Source organism: Hordeum vulgare, chromosome 5H, assembly GCF_904849725.1.
Source record: "Hordeum vulgare subsp. vulgare chromosome 5H, MorexV3_pseudomolecules_assembly, whole genome shotgun sequence".
In the NCBI taxonomy this organism is placed as follows: domain Eukaryota; kingdom Viridiplantae; phylum Streptophyta; class Magnoliopsida; order Poales; family Poaceae; genus Hordeum; species Hordeum vulgare.
Genome location: NC_058522.1, coordinates 306025648 through 306045304, shown reverse-complemented (window position 1 = coordinate 306045304; position 19657 = coordinate 306025648). Strand labels below are relative to the sequence as shown.

Below are 19657 nucleotides of genomic sequence, written 5' to 3'. Positions count from 1 at the left end.
GCTGGTGTTGTGATCATATCACCCAAAGGCGACAAGCTCAAATACGTGCTCCAGATACACTTTGATTCCTCCAACAACGAGGCGGAGTATGAAGCTCTCCTCTACGGATTGCGCATGGCCATCTCACTCGGCGTCCGTCGCCTGATGGTCTACGGCGATTCGGATTTGGTGGTCAATCAAGTGATGAAAGAGTGGGACGTAAGGAACCCCACCATGACGACATACTGCAATGCAGTCAGGAAGCTGGAGAAGAAGTTTGAGGGTCTAGAACTTCATCATGTTCCAAGACTGAAGAACCAAGCGGCTGACGAGTTGGCAAAACTCGGATCCACTCGGAGACCAGTCCCGAGTGATGTCTGTCTCGAGCACCTCCATCTTCCTTCAGTCAAAGAAGATCCCTTCACGGAAGAACCAGTACAACCCAAGAGCGCAACAGATCCGACTGAAGTCGATGTGCCCGCTGTGGTTGATCCAGTCACAGAGATTCTGGTAGTCATTCCCGATTGGACTGTGCCGATCATGGCATATATCCTGAGACAGGAACTTCCAGAAGATGAAGTCCAAGCCCGGCAAATAGTTCGCAGGTCGAAGGCATTAACTGTCATTGACGATCAATTGTACAAGGAGAGTGTTTCAGGCGTCCTCCAACGTTGCATTTCCCTAGAGGATGGACAACTGATCCTAGAGGATATCCACTCGGGTACCTGCGGCCATCACGCTTCTTCGAGAGCAATCGTCGCCAAGGCGTTCAGAGCTGGATTCTTCTGGCTGCAGGCTAACGAGATGGCCAAAGCTATGGTCGACTGATGTGAAGGCTGTCAGTTCTACTCCAACAAGTCCCACAAGCCAACATCTGCGTTAAAGACAATCCCACTTTTGTGGCCATTTGTAGTTTGGGGATTAGACACAGTCTGACCATTCAAGACAGGCCAAGGAGGCTACACACATCTGTTGGTGGCAGTCGACAAGTTTACCAAATGGATAGAAGCCAAGCCCATCAAGAAACTCGATGCCTCAACAGCTGTCAAGTTTGTCAGGGACATCATTTCCAGATTCGGGGTGCCTCACAGCATAATCACAAACAATGGGACAAACTTTGACTCAGACAGATTCAAAGGCTTCTGTGCGAGTCAGGGTATCCAAGTGGATTTTGCTTCCGTAGCACATCCGCAATCCAATGGACAAGCTGAGCGTGCGAATGGACTTATCCTTCAAGGTTTGAAGCCTCGACTCTTGCGAGAGGTAGGACATGCTGCTGGTGCATGGGTCACCGAGTTACCTTCAGTACTTTGGGGCCTCCGCACCACTCCAAACCGATCAACGGGGCGATCGCCGTTCTTCCTCGTCTATGGAGCAGAAGCGGTCCTTCCGAGTGACCTGCTTCACAATGCCCCGCGAGTCGAACTCTTCTCCGAAGCCGAAGCGGAACAAGCAAGGCAAGATGGAGTCGATCTTCTAGAGGAGGAGCGCGAGATGGCACTCACTCGCTCAACAATTTACCAACAAGATCTGCGACGCTTTCACGCACGTCACGTCAGGAGTCGCACATTTCAAGCTGGCGATTTAGTGCTCCGAGTGGATCAGCAAAGACCCCACAAGTTGGCTCCGGCCTTGGAGGGGCCTTTCATCATTTCCAAGGTGTTGAACAACAGAGCATACAGACTCTACAATATTCAGAGGGAGACAGACGAGCCACGCGCATGGAACGGAGATCTCCTCAAGCGTTTTTATACGTGATCGTCAACTGAAGCAGTGTAACGAACAAGTTTGAAGAAATAATATATTCAGCAGATTCAGTTTTGTGCAGATTCGGAGTTCTCACTCACACACACAAAAAAAACTTAGCTGCGATCCTGAATCGCCTAAGTACTAACTTTCTCCGAGTGTGCACTACCCGTCACACTCGGGGGCTTAGCTGCGATCCTGAATCGTCTAAGTATTAACTTTCTCCGAGTGTGCACTACCCGTCACACTCGGGGGCTTAGCTGCGATCCTGAATCGCCTAAGTATTAACTTTCTCCGAGTGCGCACTACACGTCACACTCGGGGGCTTAGCTGCGATCCTGAATCGCCTAAGTATTAACCTCCGCCGAGTGTGCACTATACGTCGCACTCGGGGACTTAGATGTGATCAAGGATCACCTAAGTACTAACCTTCCTCCGAGTGTGCACTATACGTCGCACTCGGAGACTTAGCTGCGATCCAGCATCGCCTAAGTATTAACTTTCTCCGAGTGTGCAATACACGTCACACTCGGGAGACTTAGATGTGATAAAGAATCACCTAAGTACTAACCTTCCTCCGAGTGTGCACTATACGTCGCACTCGAAGACTTAGCTGCGATCCTGAATCGCCTAAGTATTAACCTCCTCCGAGTGTGCACTATACGTCGCACTCGGGGACTTAGATGTGATCAAGAATCACCTAAGTACTAACCTTCCTCCGAGTGTGCACTATACGTCGCACTCAGGGACTTAGTTGTGATCACGAATCACCTAAGTAGTAACTACCTCCGAGTGTGCACTATACGTCACACTCGGGGACTTAGCCGCGATCCTGCATCGCCCAAGTAATAACTCCCTCTGAGTGTGCACTATACGTCACACTCGGAGACTTAGACGTGACCAAGAATCACCTAAGTACTAACCTTCCTCCGAGTGTGCACTATACGTCGCACTCGGAGACTTAGCTGCGATCCTGAATCGCCTAAGTATTAAGCTCCTCCGAGTGTGCACTATACGTCGCACTCGGGGACTTAGATGTGATCAAGAATCACCTAAGTACTACCCTTCCTCCGAGTGTGCACTATACGTCGCACTCGGGGACTTAGTTGTGATCACGAATCACCTAAGTAGTAACTACCTCCGAGTGTGCACTATACGTCACACTCGGGGACTTAGCCGCGATCCTGCATCGCCCAAGTAATAACTCCCTTCGAGTGTGCACTATACGTCACACTCGGAGACTTAGACGTGACCAAGAATCACCTAAGTCTTAATCTTCTCCAAGTACGCACTAAGTGTTCCACTCGAAACAACATTTCATCAAAAGACTAAATGTTTTCATTCCGACAACATAAGTCCAAAAATGATAGCTGACTCAGTGCGGCTCAAGATTACTCGCACCGATCTAAAAGTATGACGGCCAACAGAAGTGGCCAGAGTATCTTACAGGTAAGCACTCGGCATACCGAGGATAATGTTTGATCACGCGTCAGCTGGGCCGGCGTCAGGACTAGAGGGCTCCACAAAAGTGTCCAAGTCGATTCCATCAGCGATGCGGGTGGCAGTCTCCAGGAACGTCTCCATGAAGTCTTCGAATTGAAGCTTCTTCGTGTTGGCGACCTTTAATGCTTTCAGCTTGACAACGCAACGTCGGCACCGCAACGCGCTGCCGATTTCTTCCAGGATTGCACTCGGTCCGGAATCTCCTCCAGTCGCCCCAACAGAGTCTCCATCTCCTGCCGTGACTCGTCTTCCGGCCAAAGCTCCTTCTCAATGCGGCCGATGACTTCTCTCAGTCGGTTGACGAAAGGACCCACTTTGCCTACACGGATATGCGCCCGGAGCAGATCCCGGTTGGCGTCCTCGCCGAGTGGCACATTATCCTTCATGGACCGCTCTACAGCCGCCGCTTCAGCTTCGGCGTCACCACAAAAATCTGCACAAAACGAGCAAACAGACAGTAAAAACCGAGTGTTCGTCACACGGTACAACCACTCGACAAAGCATAAGACTTACCTGCCAGACGAGTCATCATCTGAACAGCCCAGTCGTTGACATACTTCTCCTGAGCTGTCCATCGTTTGTTCCGAATAGCCATTTGATTGTGCAGTTCAGTCCTCTGTTTCTTCAGTCTCTCCACCTCCGCCACCAACACCCTGTTTGCCTCCAGCGCCTCCTCCAAGGACTTCTCTCGAACTTCCAGCGCGTCCTTCATGCCGGCCATGGCGAGCATTGCAGCTTCCAGTTCACCAGCATACTGGTTCCTCTCCGCCCTCAAGGCTTCATAAGCAGTTCCCATTTCACAAGTTTTCTACAAAACGAAACAAAGGGTAATCAGCAAGTTTCTCAATACACAGTATAAGTTCTTCAGACCCCTGCCGACGCAAGCAGTCGACAGCGGTCTCTGGGACTACACCCAGTGGGTTCACTAAGAGTGACCCCACTGGCATGCACCTCAAGCAGGCCCGCCCTATTGAGATGCATGTTTTCACCTACGCCTCAGGGGCTAATACTACTCCACCCGCGTGCAACTTACTCTCGGAGACTCTTACCGCAAGAGCGCTCTGACTGCAATGAGTACTCGCACTCGGAAATATTGTCTATGGACACAACTAAACTAAAGACCAAATGTATAAAGACAATTGTGGGTGCAAGCACTCGACAGAAGTCTCGGGGACTACACACACTGGGTTCACTCGGAGTGAACCCATTGCAAACAGTAGACAACACCCAGTGGGTTATAGAAGAAAAGTAAGTACTTACTAGACTACTTACTCGGATGTCATTGCGCAGCTCCAAGCTCCGTTGGTACAAGGCCGCAACGGAGTCATAAGCCCTCTTGCCCTCTCCGGCCATCAGCTCCGCCTGAATCATGGCCCCCTTGGCCGCCCCCACCTGCTCCTCTGGGACACACCGAATGCTGAATTCAGCATTCGACGAACCGGGAATCATGGGAAGTTCCTGGGGCATCCCAAGGTTCGCCCCAGTAGGTTCCTCACCCACCGGCACCGGTTCAGTCGGTGGAGGCATTTCAGTCGGTGGAGGCACTTCGGTCGGGGGAGCGTTGGCGGCAGGGGCGGCAGCAGGAAGAGCAGCCTCAAGGACAGGCTCTGGGACAGGCTCCACGACGGGGTCGGCTCTTCCCTGGTCACCCTCGTCCAGGCAGATCGCCCCTGACAAGCCAAATAACATAACGCCCCAGAAAAAGAAAAGGATGGCGCAGTCTACAGGAATAAAACACCCGACTCTCCCACAACATACCTGGCTGGGACGAAACAACGTTGTCCGTGTCCATGGGGTCGTCCCCTTGACGGGCCGGCGCGGTCGCAGAAGTGGCAACCCTGTCGAGTGGAGTCCATTCGACTTGTAAAGCAGGAGTTCACTCGGTCAACAGAAAAAGCCAAAAGTTAGATTCACTTACGTGGAAGTGACAGGGATGGCCATCCTCATCCGCGGCAGAGCCTTCCGAGGTTTGGGCCCACTCGGCTTGGGCGCCCTGGAGGACTGGCCTGCAAGTTCGGCAGCTGCGTCCCTGGTCCTCTTGGTGCCTCGAACACTCGGTACCGCCGGGGCAGCAGGCGGAGCACTCGACAACGTAGGAGGGGCTGAAGGGACGGCAGGCTCATGCCGACGCTTACTCCGATGCTCTGGCCGCGGAGGTGGCGAATCTGGCTCTTCATCCTCTTCCTCTTCCTCGCTGTCTTCCTCCTCCGACTCCCCGCTGTCGGAGATGTATTCGGCGCTCTCCACGCTCCCCTCCTGGCTGCCTTCTTCCTCCTCCTCCTCCGGATTCCCGTTCGAGACGGGGGAAGACCAGTTGGTCCACTCCTGCATGAGGTTCAATCGGAAACGTTAAGTATCACATGGAGATATAAATAAACGACTGAAATCAAGACAGTTCAATGCACTCGGCTAATGCTACTCACCTGATTCGGTGGAGGGTTGTCCGCGCTGTAAGGCGCCACTCGGCGGGCTCCTTTGGGGTTCTCACAGGGACCAGTGATTTGGAGCACCCATGAGGTCACCTTCTCCTCGAGAATGCCCTCCACGTTCATCCGAGTGGAATCCTCGGGCCCTGTGTAGTGCCACATAGCGTGGTGGCGGGCCTGCAGAGGCTGGATTCGCCGACCGATGAAGACTTCCAGCAGGTCAATACCGGTGACCCCCCTCCTGACAACATCCACGAGTACCTCGACCAAAGGCTGGATGTCGTTCTTCTCGGCTTTCGAGAGGGCGAGCTGCTTGGGCGGAGCAGGACGGTCTAGACTAAATGGAGGCAGCCCAGTCGACGCGTTCGGACAGGCTATGTCCTGGCAGTAGAACCACGTCGACTGCCAGTTCCTAACCGACTCGCTCAACTGGAGAGCAGGATAGCTGTTCCGACTCTTCTTCTGAAACCCTAAACCCCGCAGAGCTGGAGGAGATGCGTCTTGTCATCCGACTGACTAAGACGTTTGATGGTTTGAGAGCGGGCGGAGAAGATATGTTTGAATAAACCCCAATGGGGGGGCAACCGATAAAGCACTCGCACAAAACAATGAAGGCCGAAAGGTGGGCGATGGCATTCGGAGGGAAGTGATGGAGTTGAGCACCAAAATGATTCATGATACCTTTGAAGAAAGGATGCGGGGGCAGAGAGAAACCTCTGTGAACATGGCTGAGGAGCAAGACGCGCTCCCCCTCCCGTGGCGCCGGCTCGACCTCGTCGTCCGCCGGCAGCCTCAAGGACTTATGCACGAGCTGGACGTGCTCAACCAGCTCCAGCAGGTCCCCCTCCGTCACTGTGGAGGGGAGAAAGTCTCCCTGGATCGACCCTGCCGGCAACGGCCGCTGCCGCCGCTGAACAGCCGTCGCCTTGTTCTTCTTCTTCCTTGCCTCCATCTTGCTGGTCTGACCTTTGGTCATGGCGGCAACGGCGAGCTCTCGAGAAGGAGGGGAAGAGAAGGGTGTATGAGCGCAGGAGGTGGCGAGGAAGACGGAGCAGGCAAGAGCAGAGGATTCGGCAAGCGTAACCGAAGGGTCTCGTCGACCAGAGTTAAATAGAGCACCGACTGGGTCGCTGGCGAGCGGGCCCGAAATCTTATCTGCCCAACCAGCCGTGGCGATATCAGTGGAGGAGTTGAAGGCGCGAGGATCGAGGAGTTAGGCGCTACTCGAGCGCGCTGACGTCGTCCCCGCTAAGCGCGCGGAACCCGAAATTTGAGATCCCGGAAAATCCGCCACTGTCAGTTGACCGGTCGCGTCAAAAGATGCCGCAAAAGCACTCGGTTCCCGACAGTCTGTTTCGCAAAACACATCCACTCGGACCATTGGTCAGGAGATATAAAATGGATAGAGGCAAGCAACGCCCAAACCGAACCTAGTCCAGTCGGATCTGAACCTCGAGCACTGCTTTGACGTTTCAACCCCAATCCATTCGGGGACTAATGATGGGGTCATAGTCCTAGGGTAGGGTCATAGGCCTGTCCCACAGGTCCTACCCAAGGAATACCCCACACAAGGGACATGACCTTAAGTATGCCCGACTGAATTAAGGTGCCCCCATCATCCAGTCGGTAACAGGCCCAGAATCATCCAGTCGAAGACTAACATTCGGAGAACACCGGACCTACCGACTGGATACACTCAGTGCGCCGTAACCTCTCTAGAGGGAAACTGCTGTACGTTTCCGGGTGCATTTACTAGCATTTAGAGCATACGTTACGTGTAACGTATGCATTCAATCGCCACTACTCCACCCTTGAATCAGAACCGTTCTGGAGGGCAGCGCACTCTATATAAGCCTCCCTCCCCCACTGGTAAAAGGGTTAGCAAATCTTTGTACTCCATATCACACTCGGTAACAAGCTCCGAGAGCATTGAGACGTAGGGCTGTTACCTCCACCGCAGAGGGCCTGGACTCATACAACCTCGCCGTAGCTAGGACTCTGCCCATCTCATTCGTACCCTACACATCTACTGTCAGGCTTATACCCACGACAGCTGTCCAATGTGAACTAGCAGGAGCATGGAGAAACTGACAAACCTTATTGACTGAAAAGGAAATATCTGGTCTAGTAAGGGTCAAGTATTGCAATGCTCCTACAACACTGCGGTACTTGTGGAATCAATGTCACCAAGTAACTCTTCATCATGGATTGATAGTTTTTCAGAGGTGGACAAGGGTGTAGGTGATGGTTTGCAACCCTTCATACCCACTCTCTGAAGAATATCCTGCACATATTTTTCTTGAGATAACACAAGTCCATGATCCACATGTTTTACCTCAATGCCAAGAAAGAAATGCTGATTGCCCAGATCCTTAAGTGCAAAATCCATACACACGTCCTTGAGGCGAGCATCAACTGCCTTTGTGGAGGAACTTGTAACAATGATATCATCAACATAGATAAGCATAAAAATGGCAGTGCCATGACGATGATAAAAGAATAAAGAGGTGTCTGCTTTGGAGGGAACAAAACCAAGAGACTGCAACTTGAAGGATAGCCTAGAGTACCAAGCTCGAGGTGCCTGTTTCAGTCCATAAAGTGCTTTATCAAGTTTGCAAACCTTTCGAGGTGAGCCCAAAACTTCATACCCAGGTGGTTTCCTCATGAAGACTTCCTCTTCCAGTACACCATGCAAGAACGCGTTCTTCACATGTAACTGACGCATGCACCAATTTCTAGAGACTGCAACTGAAAGAATTATTCGAATGGTAGCAGCTTTAACCACTGGACTGAATGTATCCTCATAATCAATGCCATACCTCTATTTGAAACCTTTGGCCACTAAACGAGCCTTGTACCTGTCGATAGAGCCATCAGATTTTCTTTTCACCTTATACACCCATTTGCACTCAATGATATTGCTCCCTTTGACAGGTGGAACAAGACACCATGTCTTGTTTTCCATAAGTGCATTGAACTCTTCGTCCATTGCCTTTTTCCATTTGGGATCACCAAGTGCTTCATTTAAATTTTCTGGTTCACGTGTGGCACAAAAGGACCCCCATCGAATACACCCATCGGTATACTCTTTTGGCTTGATCACACCACTGCGTGACCTGGTATGAGCCCGAACATGTGGCGGTTGTGCAGGACGGTCAACCTGTAGCTAAACACGATTTTCTACATGAGAAACATCAGATGCAGCAGAAATAGCAGTACTAGGAGAATCCTGGACATCAAATTCAGCACCAACCGAGTCAAAAACTGCCACTTGGCGTGAAGACAGAGGCGAGGCGGAGTCTGGCGTCACGGGCAGGGAGCCCGTACCAGGCGCGGTAGGTGGCACCTCGGGAGTTGGGCACGGCGGACTGTCGGGCAGGGATGGGCCCAAGCGAGCCCCTGCGCCTCTGCTGCCCGCAAGTGAAGCAGCGCCACCAACCGGGGAGACCGACAGGGAAGGGCCCGCATGGGCCCGTGCACCGCTGTGCTCCGCACGTGGAGTGTGCGCAGTGGTTGGCGTGGTGGCCAAGCCAGGCGTGTCGGCACGCACGGATCCTGCACGAGATCCTCCTGCAGACCTTGACGTCGCCGATCCCGAGGTAGAATTCCCGCCCAGATCAGCTCCGGGATCTGCAAACGCCGGATTTTGTGTGGCTGTTGCTCCAGTTTCTGGATCCTGCATAAAATGACGCAAGTTTGCACCTGTTTCTTCCGTGTTAGTTCCTGGTGCCTGCACACTTTCAGAAACAGGATCAAAGGTATCATTAGATATTGACATGTGATCATTGTGGTCATCCCCTACTCCCGGAACAATATGTGAGGATGGTAGGAGATGTGATGGAAGGAGAACTAGTTCCTTGCGAAGTTGGGCACCGGCATTAGGGTGAAGGCTAGCAAAGGGAAAAACATGCTCATCAAAGACAACATCACGGGAAATATAGACATGGTCGGAGGAAATATCTAGGCACTTATAACCCTTGTGAAGTGTACTATACCCTAAGAAGGCACATTGCTTGGAGCGAAATTCAAGCTTATGTTTGTTGAAAGGTCGGAGATTAGGCCAAACAGCACATCCAAAAATACGAAGGAAGTTGTAGTTGGGTTTAGTGCCAAAGAGTCGTTCTAGTGGAGACTGATTTTTGATAACACGACTGGGTGTGCGATTAATAAGATATACGGCAGTGAGGAATGCCTCATCCTAGAATTTTAAGGGCATTGATGCATGAGCAAGAATGGATAGGCCTGCTTCTATAATGTGTCTATGCTTGCGCTCCGCAGAGCCATTCTGCTGACGAGCATGAGGACAGGAGACATGATGAGTGATCCCAATACGCTCAAAAAAGGAATTGAGCTTTTGGTATTCACCACCCAATCTGTTTGCATAGCAATAAGTTTACGATCAAAGAGACGTTCAACATGTTGTTGAAAAAGATGAAATTTCTCAAACACATAGAACTTATGTTTAAGCAAATAAATCCAACTGAACTTGCTGAAATCATCGATAAAACTGACATAAAATTTCTGTCTTCCTACAGAAATAGGCCGAGGGCCGCAAACATCCGAAAAAACGAGCTCTAAAGGAGCTTTTGACTCACTAGTTGAACGAGGGTATGGTAGCTGATGGCTTTTAGCCATCTGACATGCATCACAAACTAAGAGATGATATTTTTTATTAGACATTGGAAGACTAAAATTATGAAGAATTTGTTGGACCACCGGAAAAGCAGGATGCCCCAAATGCTTGTGCCATCGAGAAGTAGAGGGTTTGATTGCGCCAAACACTTCTCGTTTAGGGGCCACATGGTGACCCGTGACAGGGAACAAGTGCCTCTTACTCCTTCCTTGAAGGAGAACTCTTTGTGTTCCCTGATCCTTGATAGAGAAGAATTGAGGGTGAATTTCAAGGTAAGCATGGTTGTCTTCCATAAGCTGGTATGCGGAAAGAGGATTTTTGGATGCACATGGGACATGAAGAATATTGTTCAATTTAAGTGAGCCTTGGGGAGTAGTTAAAACCGAATGACCAACATGTGCAATATCCATACCTTGTCCACTTGCAGTGTGAATCTGCTCGTTGTCGGTGTAGCGGTCACGAACTGCAAGCCGTTCAAGATCACCTGTCAAGTGATCCGTGCGTCCAGTGTCAAGATACCAATTGGTATCTACGCCATAGGAGTTTGTAGCAGTGTTGGCAGAACGATCACCTCCACCTCCACCTCCCTTTTGGCGCTGAAAATTGTTGTTGAAGTTGCGATCATACCTCTTCTTGTAGCGCCAAGCTCCATGGCCCTCAAGCTTACAGAGTTGGTACTTGATCATGTCTCCTCCACCCTGGCGAGTGTCGGAGTTGTTGGAGGTGTTGTTGGAGCGAGGACCCCCACCTCCAGAGTTGTTGTTGTCGCGGGTGTTACTGCCCCCTCTAGAGTTGCCCCCACATGGGTGACTAAAACCGCCTCGATTGCCTCCCTTGGAGGCCAGATTTGTGCTGGAGTTGCTGTAGTTGCTCTGGGCTTCGATGCGGGCTTCGGCCGAGAGCACGAGAGAGTAGAGCTCATTCAGGCCGATGCCTTGATCTACACGCATAGATATGGCAGAGACGAAGGGGTTGTAATCTGCATCCAAGCCTTCCAGGATATGCGAGACTACTTCATCTTCGTCAAGCGGCTTACCAACAGCCGCCAGTTCATCAACAATAGTTTTCATCTTGCAAAAATATGCAGCAGCAGAGGGACCCCCCTTGCAGGTGCGACCAATCTGAGAACTAAGTTGACTTATGTTGGCTCGAGATTGCGATGAAAAACTCTGCAGGATAGCCGCCCAAACAGCTACTGCAGTGTCGAGGTTGTTCACCTGAAGCAAAACCTCTCGAGTCATGGTGGCGAGGAGAAAAGTGAGAACCTGCTAGTCCTGGGTCACCCATATGGCGTGCTCTGGGTTAACAGCCTCTTCCACCACCTTCTTGCCAGAAACCTCCTTCTCCGTCGTCAGGATCGGGACTGGTTCCTTGATGGTGCCGTCCAGGTAGCCGGTCATCCCGGCGGCCCTGATGTGCGGCATGACCTGGGTCTTCCATACCAGGAAGTTCTCCCTGGTTAGTTTCTCTGTCACAGTGTGACCTAGCGAGGCGAGCGAGGGGACGGCCATGGTAACCGAGGAGGAGGGCGACATAGCTCTAGTATATGTGATGGGAAGAGTTTGCTCTGTATACCATGTAGAAAAGCGAGGCTGAAGCATATACCAATAGGCAGGGATGCGTGCGTGTTAAATAGGAGGACAAAGTTACAGGTTGGTTGGGATTAGGATCGATCTCCAAGAATATAAACAGAAGGAGGAGATCTAATCCTAACAACCCAACACGTTTACAACACACGCACGCATCCTAACAATCCTCGGTTTATACAACACCGAGATACAATGTTTAACAGAGGTGACATCGAACCAGAGGAAACTTTGGATGATTCATTCATCCCGACGGTGGCGACGGCCGAGGTCGCCGCCGTTCTCCTTGCAAGCGCCGTCAAGGTCCCTTCCCTCCCATCTGACCCCATGCCAAGATTAAGACCCAAAATCTCCTCAGATTGGGCGGCGGCGGCATTGCGTGTGTCGTGCCCTTCTTGGAGGCCCTGCCTCAGGCGTTCGGGTGCTCGGTTAGTGGAACTGCATGCGGAGGGGATGTGACCAATGGTAGCAGGTGGTGTTCGCAAAGGAGGAGCGGCGTGGCATCTGACACGTCAACAATGGCGGGTCTCGATGGCATATGGACCAGCGGAGTCTTGACGGTGGGTGCGCAATGATGGACAAGCACAGGATGGCGACGTTGTCTGGTGTCGGGGTGGCATCGATGATAGCTAGGCCTGGCAAGTTCGATGCGTCAGTACAACTCTGAAGATGGATCGGTGGAAGACGGCGGCGGCGGCCTATGAGAGTGCGCTGAACCGGTGTGTGCCCGAGACATTTCAATGTGGCTTGGTTGGGGCCTCCAGTTTTAGACGTTAGGGCATGGTGCGAAGTCTGTTTGGTATTCGGCTCGGACTATCGGCACCCTTCATCAAGTGGATAGGAGTAGCGACAAATGTTGTCAAGATGGTGGCTTCAGACTTACTAATGTATTACTTTATAAGGTCTTTGTGAATAGTTAATAAAATGAGATGTAGAGGCCAGGTCTTCCTCCTTTAAAAAAAGACTCTTCGAATGAAAACCCAAGATCTCACATACAATGGTTGGATCAGTGTACTAGGTCCTCTCATTCACTTTAGATCCCATCTGATACCCTCCCACGTCGCTCCTATGGGCGACGGGGAGGGAACCCCACCCGTCGATGCCAGCACCCTCCCCTCCCTCCTCCCTCGTCATCCTTGATATGGCCGTCGACGTGTTCTGAAACTGCTGCCGGAGATCTTGCCCAAGGATGTCTGGATCAGATAGAATCGGATCGTGCGCGTCCATACCAGCCTATGCAGCTCCAAGAGGGCGCGATGCGAAGCTCTGTTTTTTTGTTGACACCATGGGACATGTCGGTATCTCGATTTTCATGGCGTAGACAACATGGATAAAGTCATGGTGACTGAGATCGAAGGATCAGTAAAGCGGATGGGGCCTTGGAGGCAATGGATTCAGCGAGGTGTTTGATAACTTTTAGAAGCAGTAGTGACAAGTGGGGCCTGCAACACTGAAGGATTTCATTTTTGGTGATGCTCCTCGGGTGTCGGGTCGTGACTTTCATGGTGAAAACCTAAGGCTGACCTTTATTGGTTGTGTCTGGCAATTGCCTTGCTGAAGGTATTGTTTTGAGAGCTCGAATTTTCTCGATGGTGAAAACCAAAGGTCTTGGATCGGGCGATGACGATACTTGTGCACTGCTTCCTTCTTGAAGACGTCGCTTTTGGAGACCTTTTATGTTTTCCGGATGTTGTCTTTGAAGGTGGTTTATGTGTTGCTGTTGAGAGGGGTTGATCAACGCTAGTGGGGACGGGGCCTTTAGCCCCGGCCCGTAAGGGGCTTTAGTCCCGGTTCACCAACCGGGACTAAAGGGGCGGGACTAAAGGCCTAACCTTTCGTCCCGGCCCTCTTACAAGCCGGGACTAAAGGTGCTCCACGTGGGCGCCTCATAGCGCCCCAGGGGCAGGCCCTTTAGTCCCGGTTCGTTACACGGACCGGGACTAAAGATTTTCAGATTTTGCTGGTTTTTGGGTTTTTTTTGAATGAAATTATTTTTGGGTTTTAGGGTTTTAGGGTTTAGGTGTTCGGGAGATTAACGTGATGCCTCGTTTGGTGTCGGGAATTAGTTTTCATATAATTTAAATAGAAATAATTATGCATATATATATATAAGATTAACTTATCTTACAAGCGATCATATATATACAATTATATGGAGATCTGAATTATCGGGACTAGAGCCCGTCTATTCGATCACATGGACGAACATTAGTAATGGCCCTTAGCTACACTAAATCGTCCTTTGTCTTCTATAGCTTCCGTCCTCAGAAATCCCGCAAGCTCCTCTGCAACAGCAATCGCGCGTTGCTCTGGTAGGACCTTCGTCCTCATGGCCGTGTGCTATATAAGAAGAGGAGATGAATATGAATACCAATCATGATAACAAAGAATGACGGGTAAAAATAGACGTGTGAATGTTCATTGCTTACGTCGAATGTGTGATCCTTGAACTCAGAGGTAAACGTGCGAATGGTCTCGCAGACATAGTATCCGCATAGATGCGTTCCCCGTGGCTGCTGGTCGCACTTTACGAGAATAGAATATATATATAATCATAATAATAATCTAGCATCATAAATGTATTGAAAATTAATAGAAGTATATCATACTACTACTTACCTGAGCCGCTCTAAAGGTCAGCTTCTCAGGAAAGTTACCGGGAGTCACGCACTTAAACCGCTTCCAAACCCTGCCCGACAAGGATAATGATTTGCTAAGTTTTTCATTAATTGATATATCAGAAAATCATCGAAAGAGACCGATAGAGCGCAAGAATGATTAAAATTAGCCTTGGAGCATGTCCTGCAGGCTTTGGAACTGTTCCAAGGGTCTCGATAATGGGTCGAAGGCATCAAGTCTTCCCTTATCAATTTGAATGTCCAACAGAATCCAATGGAAGCTGCACATGTATATATATATATATATGTGTGTGTGTGTGTGTGTGTGTGTGTGTGTGTGTGTGTCAGTAACTTATCAATTACACTTATAAGTGAATGGACACAACAGAGTAAAGACCCTCACTTGAAGTTGTATGGAAACAGTATGTGGTCACAGAAATTTTGATCTATTAGAAACCTTAGAAGGTTTTCCTCCGTCTCCTTGGGTTTGTCAGTTAGGGTCGCTATATGTATTTTATCTGGGTCAATAAACCCAATATTTAGGATGCTCTTACTTTTACAATCCAGAATCTTCATTCTGCATAATAGAGTACAAGTTATATATAGACAATGAATTGAAATAACTAAACAAGTTATATGTAGACAATGAATTGAAAAACTTACAGACAATAGCAACTCATAAGCGATTTGTCGAGGGCGTCGCCATTGTACATCTGGAAGAGTTCATCAAAGTCGATATGGATTTCTTCGGAGCGGCCGTAGTACTCCCGTGGGACACTCAACACGATCATCATTCTCCCATTCTTTGATTCACTTAAGTACCATTTATGCAAGTAACGCATATTTGTTGGGAGATCATCTTTGCTGACCAAAGGCTCTCCCATGACAAACTGTGGCTTAGGGGCTACCACAGCCTTGGGTATCCTGTCGTCTTGGGAAGCCAGCAAATCTTCAACCGAGATACCACATTCAGCCGCCAACTCCTTTGCTCTTTCAGAAGCTTGCCCGTGCACCGGAGGGGGAACATTCTCGGTTAACACCTTGAGGGGTGGGATCGACTGTTTGGCCTGTTGTCCAAGCTGAGGAACGTCTGATTTTTTCTTGCCTGTAGTTGAACTTGATTTGCTCCCACTTGCACTTGCACGTGAGCTGCTCTTTTTCACTTCCTTGTGCAATGTGCGTGTATAGTCATCAGGCTTATAGTGTAAGTCATACTGTGATGGAAGGGTTATGAAGTCTTTTGCCCATGCTATTTGCTTCTCGGTGTATTCCGGGCGGGGCTCGGGTTCCTTCTTTTTCCTCTGCGCATCATGTTGTTCCTTTGCTATCCTGGCGTTTTCCTCGGGGCTACGATCATAAGGTCTGATAGGAAGATTAGCATGAGGTACCTTTGGGAGGGGCGACAGTTTGCGCTTTGGGGAGCTCCGTCGCTTAGAAATCATCGACTGAGCGTTCTTGCTGGCATGCTTCCGCTTAGTATCATACGTAGAACTTGATGATGTTATTGAACCGTCACTTCAACTAGAGACTAGCACGGCACATGAAGATGTTTCTGTGACGCCTACACGAGTTTAAGAGGAATCAAATGATGATGATGAAGCTTTAGATCAAGTCACCGCGAAACCTCATAGGTCGATAAGGACGCATATTGCTCCTGAGTGGTACGGTAATCATGTCTTAGAGGTCATGTTGTTGGACAACAATGAACCTACAAGCTACGGAGAAGCGGTGGTGGGACCGGATTCCAACAAATGGCTAGAGGCCATGAAATCCTAGATAGGATCCATGTATGAAAATAAAGTATGGACTTTGGAAATATTACCTGACGGTCGCAAGGCTATTCAGAACAAATGGGTCTTTAAGAGGAAGACAGACGCAGACGGTAATGTCACCGTCTATAAAGCTCAACTTGCTGCAAAGGGTTTTTCACAAGTTCAAGGAGTTGACTATGATGCGATTTATCACCCGTAGCAATGCTTAAGTCCGTTATAATCATGTTAGCAATAGCTACATTTTTCGATTATGAAATCTCGCAGATGGATGTCAAAACAGCGTTCCTTAATGGTTTCCTTAAGGAAGAGTTGTATATGATACAACCGGAAGGTTTTTTCTATCTCAAAATGCTAACAAAGTATGCAAACTCCAACGATCCATTTATGGACTGGTGCAAGCATCTCGGAGTTGGAATCTTTGCTTTAATGAGGTGATCAAAGAGTTTGCGTTTATACAAGTTTATGGAGAACTTGTATTTACAAGAAAGTGAGTGGGAGATCTATAGCATTTCTAATATTATATGTGGATGACATATTGCTGATTGGAAACACTATATAACTTTTGGAAAGCGTGAACATATATTTCAACAAGAGTTTTTTAATGAAAGACCTCGGAGAAGCTGCTTACATAATAGGCATCAAGATCTATAGAGATAGATCGAGACGTTTAATAGGACTTTCACAAAGCACATACCTTGATAAGGTTTGCAAGAAGTTCAAAATGGATCAGTCCAAGAAGGGGTTCTTGCGTGTCCTGTAAGGTGTGAAGTTGAGTAAGACTCAATGCTAGCAACTAAAGAGGATAGAGAGAAGATGAGTGCCATCCCCTATGCCTCAGACATAGGCTCTACCACGTATGCGATGATGTGCAAAAGACCAGATGTGATCCTTGCCATAAGTATGGCCGTGTCGGGACCCCGATCCTAAGCCATAGGAATCCAGGCTGTAACACATCGCATCCCTTTGTGGTCTCACGCACGGTTAACTCCACGGCTGCAGCCTTACCTTAGCCGGGACCGTTTGCGTCTTTTGACTCACGTATGCGATAGTGTCGCTAGCAATCCAATGTCAAAGAACCCGGATCGACATGTCTAGTCATAAACCAAAGTGGCAGTACCGCACAAGGACAGGCATACATGACCCAACAAAGCAGGTGTCGGTCATCAGCGAATGTAGACGAGTCGTAGCAAGCTACAAGGACTCCATTACATCGCGTGACATTTCCCCAAAGGGGACAAACACAGCAGCTAAGAAGGACACATGCCGGTCAACCAATGTGTCCAGAGCAGTAGTGAACTACCAAGGCTCATTGGATCACAAAGGGGCATTTCCTCGTAAGGAGTGCTACTAAAGTTCACGACTAGGTAATCGAACCCCATACATATCAAGTACGACACACGTACGCATGGCATACCGATATGTATAGATACATCGATGGCATCACAACATAACCATAAACATACAAGCTTTATTTAAGAGGCTCGGAAGAGCCACACACATAATATTACACATTAAGGGTCTCACGACCCATAATAGCAGTCATTCAGTTACAAGCCAGCGGAAGAGTTATAAACTGTCTGAGTACAGACAGGACAACTAGAAGGCACATGGCCTGACTATACTACAGACCAACGTAGGGCCAGATCGTAGCTGGGACACCAGCTACTCGTCGTCGTCGATGTCTACGAAGAACCCTCCATTAGGGTCATTAGCAACCTCTGCAACATTTATTAAACAAACATGAGTACGAAGGTACTCAGCAAGACTTTAGGATAACTAACTACTCATGCAAGGTATCAAAAGGTATTGTGGGGTTTCATGCGGGAAGCCAGTATTTGACTCGTGGCTAGACAACTTGCATTTTTAAATAATTTTGACAACTTGATTTCTCGCACACGAGTCCACTAACACCACAACAATACACTATCGTGGAATCATTCCGTCTCCGTACGGAAATGCCATCCACGACACTCACGCTTATCTTGGCAATTTTATGAGTAGCCATTTAAGTTATCTATGAACAACATATGTCTCCAAGTAGTCCATATCCGCGGACGCGGCTATTCGAATAGATCATAACCCTGCAGGGGTGTACTTCGTCACACACGCTCTCGCCACTTATCGCCATGTGCACGTCATGCACCTCGGCAACCTTCAAGCGGAAGCCCAGCGAGGGAGTCGGCCACGACCGTTAACCACACTAGTACCTAGTCCAGGTTTATCGCCTATCTGAGAGTAACCCGTACGGAAGTCCGGCCGGGGTTTCCGCCACGGCCTCAAACGATGTGCGCAGGGTTCCCAAGCCCACCATCCGGGTGCCACTTGGTACACCGTGCCAGTGCCTACCGCATCACAGCCCACCTCTCAGGTCAGCACCATGCACGGCCTCCAACATTACTATAAACACCAGAAACTACTTGCAACTCCTGGACCGAGTACTACGCGGTTAATAGGCCGAGCGGGGTCATATTTCAGGGCCCAGCATGTGGTAGTATCTAGTCTTGGATTACATACACGGAACTCAGTTCCTAAGGACGGTTCCAATGAAACAACCCGCCATGTACTCCTACACAGCCTTTCACCGGTACCTTTACCAAATCAGGTTCAACACACAACCTTTACTTACCGAACACATTCTCACAATTCTGTTCATCTCCCAGATGACAGACCATACACAACTCTAAGCATAGCATGCATAGCAGGATAAGGCACATCATAGCTCAGGCAACTACCAGGTATGCTAGGTTGCAAGGTTCGGCTATTTACTGTGACAAGGTTAGGTCATGCAAAGGAAGTGGGTTCAACTAACGTGGAAAAAGCAGTTGTAGCATTTGATCCTAATGCAACAAATAAGTGCAGGAGTAAGAACATGGGAATTATCGGGATGATCAAAAGGGTTGCTTGCCTTGTTGCTCAGAGGAGGGACGATATCCGTCAGACGGATATTCGGTGGAATCCGGGGGTGCGGAGCCTACCGAAATGAATGGCAACATTCAATAACAATCATATGCAATCAAAATGATGCATGAGCATGGCATGAGAATGCAAGGTGATAAGTTATTATAATCAATATGTATTAGGTTTAGAGTTGATTTGAATCACATTCGAATATCAATTCAAACGAGGTAGTCTCGGATACCGGTTTAATTGATTCGACCTGATGCTCAGATCAACTTGATGTTAGCATGCATGAGATGTCATGTTAAGGTACTGATTTTTAATTAGGACAGTGTGTGATCATGGCATTCATAATGAAATTTGAATATTTTCCAAATTCCATTTAAAAAGTAATTATAAGGATTGAATTATTCCTTATTCTACATGTTAGGGTCCTGTAACTTTTTCAAACATGGTTGAAAATAGCATATTCAGAATCCTTGAATTTTTCTGATAC

The 19657-nt window shown here is 49.0% G+C and overlaps 1 pseudogene; it reads right to left on the bottom strand.

The window, feature by feature from the left end:
• Nucleotides 1-11220: 11220 nt before the first annotated feature.
• On the bottom strand, nucleotides 11221-11318 carry LOC123400570 (annotated as a pseudogene).
• Nucleotides 11319-19657: the final 8339 nt, after the last annotated feature.